This window comes from Phocoena sinus, chromosome X (assembly GCF_008692025.1).
Source record: "Phocoena sinus isolate mPhoSin1 chromosome X, mPhoSin1.pri, whole genome shotgun sequence".
In the NCBI taxonomy this organism is placed as follows: domain Eukaryota; kingdom Metazoa; phylum Chordata; class Mammalia; order Artiodactyla; family Phocoenidae; genus Phocoena; species Phocoena sinus.
The window spans coordinates 82,548,125-82,552,330 of NC_045784.1; the positions used below are offsets into that span (position 1 = coordinate 82,548,125).

The following is a 4,206-nucleotide window of genomic DNA, read 5'->3' on the forward strand; positions in this document are numbered from 1 at the left end:
TCCTTTTTTAGGGTTTATGTTGCATTCATTATCTTTACAAATAATTTGACACTTAGCAAATTTTCCTCACATTGTTTAATTTTGATGTCTTTCTAGCGTTTAGCCACAGTAGACATCTGACCCCTTCATTATGTCTCCTAGTATAGTCATATCAAAGTATTTATATGTTAAGATACATGTTATTTTTTTAAATTAATTTTTATTGGAGTATAGTTGTTTTATGTTGGGTTAGTTTCTTCTGTACAGCAAAATGAATCAGCTATATGTATGCATATATCCCCTCTATTTTGGAGTTCCTTCCCGTTTAGGTCACCACAGAGCACTGAGTAGAGTTCCCTGAGCTATACAGTAGGCTCTCATTAGTTATCTATTTTATATGTAGTATCAATAGTGTATATGTGTCAATCCCAATCTCAGAAATATGGAATGCTTCACAAATTTGCATGTCACCCTTGTACAGGGGCCATGCTAATCTTCTCTGTATCATTCCAATTTTAGTATATGTGTTGCTGAAGTGAGTACGACCCCTCTCCTTTAGAACCCTATATTCTTAAAGTCAAAATTGATATTATTTAGCATTTCTTGGTAAAACCTTTATTTTTTTCCAGGATATTAAGGTAATTGTCTTCTGAGATGATATTATGTGAGTATCCTCAAATTTTACATGATTGGATGCAGCAAAAGTTAAATCTACTGTACTAGAAAAACCAACAATAGCACTCACAGATGACAGCATAGTTACCCTGTACTTTAGCTACCTTTGATAACTGAGCAACATATTGATTTGATCATTTCTCAGTCAATTTTCAAGATAGTAAAAATAAAAAAATCAACCCTACCAAGTCCACATGTCATGTGAATTGTAACACAGAATATCACTTCCAATCTTTGTAATTTTGTAACTGAATAAAAAGTGAAACATATAGTTCATTCATAAGATACTTTGTCTATATGTTGCTAGCATCAAGATGGATGGCAACGTTCCTGCTCATAGAGCAGGCAGCTAAGAACACACAGCTTCAAGGTATCTATTCCGTCCTCACATTGGAACTGGATACTATTCATTTCAATAAGTACATATGCTCTGTGAATAATCAGAAATATCAGTAAGACTGAGTTAGGAAGTATGATTCCTTATTGAGAGGCTAGTGAGGAGAGGGGAAATAATATAATGTGTTGCAATCCTTTTGGGACAGGTGATCCCCAACATTTATTTCTTGTTGTTTTTATAGATCCCTAAGAAACATTCTAGCTGATGCAATGAATAAAGAGAAAGTGGCAAAGGATAGGGACTCAAAGTCACCCAGCATATAGAGTTCTAGAATTCTTGGCTTATAATTTAAATAGGTGTGTATGTGTGTGAATATGTAAGTGTGTTTATGTGTGTGTGTAGTTTGCATGCTTGCCCCCCCTCAAAAAAAAAGGGGAAGAAAAAGGAAAAGAGAAAAAGGGTCTTAGTTACAGTGTATTTGGTTATAGGTCACAGAAGCCCACTAAAATTAGCTTAAGTGAAAAAGGGGAACTTTTTGTAAGAAACACGGTGTCTCAAGGAAACCCATGGTAGAAAAGGTAGTTTCCATCTCATGGGTAGCTGGAAACTGACTGTCAAGAAACTGGGAAGCTTCTCTTTTTTTAGCACCTCTTTTCCAGATCAACTTTCATAATATCAGCAAATACAAAAGCATGGCCTCCTTACAGCTTCTGAATTTCTAATATTCTTGGTTTATCCAAATAGCAGAGGCTGACCCACATCTTTGCATCACAAGTCCATATTCCTAGGAGAAGAATCTGGTTGGCACACCGGAGGTAAATGTTCACCCTCATCTGATCAGCTATGGCTTAGGGGAGGGCCCAGAAGAAAAATCAGCACAGATTAGGTTGAAGGTTTCCACATGTCCAGTCATCTTGGGCTCAGAGGGTGATGCAGTATCGAGTACATGGTACGTATATAGCAGCTAGGGCCCACCCCTGCTGGGGGATTGCAGGAAATGGGGTTGTGAGATTGGCAAATAAACTAAAAAGTGAATATTATAGCTAAAGATAGGGGATAGGAAAGAGGGAAGAGAAATAGAGGAGAAAGAAGCAGAAAAAGGGAGAAATTTAACCATCTAAGTGTTATATAGTCATTTAGGATTTTTTAAAAAATAAATAAATTTATTTATTTATTTATTTATGACTGCATTGGGTCTTCGTTGCTGCGTGAGGGTTTTCTCTAGTTGTGGCAAGTGTGGACTACTCTTCATTATGGTGCGCAGGCTTCACTAGTTGTGGCATGTAGGCTCAGTGGTTGTGGCTCATGGGCTCTAGAGCACAGGCCTAGTAGTTGTGGCACATGGGCTTAGTTGCTCTGTGGCATCTTCCCAGACCAGGGCTCGAACCCATGTCCCTTGCATTGGCAGGTGGATTCTTAACCACTGTGTCACCAAGGAAGTCCCTGTCATTTGGCTTTGTTATAATACACAGTTCAGGGCAATTGCTATTTCTCATTGCTGTATTATTTATTGTTACTATTCTGTTTACATTATCTTATTGATATGACTTTTTTTTTTTTTTTTAGCGGTAAACGGGCCTCTCCCGTTGCGGAGCACAGGCCCCAGACGCGCAGGCTCAGCGGCCATGGCTCACGGGCCCAGCCGCTCCGCGGCATGTGGGAGAGGATCCACCGGGGCACGAACCTGTGTCCTTTGTATCGGCAGGCGGACTCTCAACCACTGCGCCACCAGGGAAGCATGATATGACTTTTTAAAACTTCATATCGTGATGATATATTTGTAATTATAATTCAACAGCAGTTTATTACACACATAATATAATTTTCTAACCTAAATAAAACATCTAAATAAAAACCTAAATAGGCCTTTTATATACTCATTAACGTAATATGTAAAAATCAAGACAGTGCCTAGAATTCTATATGCAGTGCCCTACTTTGGTGAGGCACGGTTTATCAATTACCATGCAGTTCCGTTACATTTTTTTAAAGTGTCCATATCCATTAGCTGGAATTAAAATGACATATTTATAAGATTAAATAGTTTTGCATATAGTCCAGTAGCATCTATATTTTACCATGCTGGTGTCTGAAAATGCTTACTTTTCTTTCAAACTCATTACAAGTGTATTTTTAATTAACTAAATTGCTGCATCATCTTTCATTTCTTTTAGCAATATCCTTGGAGAGGTCACTATGAATTTTGACAGTAGGCATTGAATTTTAAGAGCTCTTTCAGTCCTGTGGGGCAAACAATCTGGCCTGATATAGGTCAGGTGACTGTGACATGTGGGAACAGGGACTGTAAGGCTGGCAAAATTTAGATTGGTGGTAGTTACAGAAAAAAAAGTAATAAAAGTTTTAAGGATAAAGGGTTTTTTAAAAATAAGTAAATTTATTTATTTTTGATTGTGTTGGGTCTTCATTGCTGTGCGTGGGCTTTCTCTAGTTGTGGCGAGCGGGGGCTACTCTTTGTTACAGTGTGCAGGCTTCTCATTGCGGTGGCTTCTCGTTGCGGAGCGCGGGCTTCAATAGCTGTTGCGCATGGGCTCAGTAGTTGCGGCTCACGGGCTCTAAAGCACAGGCTCAGTAGTTGTGACACACAGGCTTAGCTGTTCCGCGGCATGTGGAATCTTCCTGGACCAGGGCTCGAACCTGTGGCCCCTGCATTGGCAGGCGGATTCTTAACCACTGCACCACCAGGGAAGTCCAGGGATAAAGGTTATACATTATAAAATATATTCAAAGGCAAATGTGAATTGAAAAGAGAGCAGATAGGCAAAAGAAATTCTGGGGGGCTGAAGAAGGTGATGATGAAGGCAGTGATGAAATGATTGCACTGAAACACTCGGCTTTATTCATTAGAACCAGAGTGGTGATGTGGATAAAAGGACTGGGCTGGTAGTTAGGAGACTTGGGTTCTAGTTCAGGGTGAGACATTTCTGGGTGTGCAACTTTGGGCAAGTCACTTATCTTCCCCGAGTCTCAGTTTCCTTTTTGGCAAAATGAAAGGGTAGGAGGAAGTGGACTTTAAGGTACCTGCCCAGACATTTGATCCTATGACCTAAAATGATTCTTAGAACTGTAATTTTCGATTCTGCTAATCCATGCAATTTCGTCCTGTCAGGGGTCGGTATTAACAATTGATATGATCCAATGATATCTATAAAAAGACTGTTTAGTTTGCATATTTCCTTTCTTTTCCCTGAGGTTGC

The 4,206-nt window shown here is 39.2% G+C and overlaps 1 non-coding gene across 1 annotated transcript; it reads right to left on the reverse strand.

The window, feature by feature from the left end:
* Positions 1–415: 415 nt before the first annotated feature.
* Positions 416–522, reverse strand: LOC116748226. Its single transcript, XR_004348237.1, has one exon. It is a non-coding gene; the product is annotated as a U6 spliceosomal RNA (small nuclear RNA).
* Between the last annotated feature and the right edge of the window lie 3,684 nt (positions 523–4,206).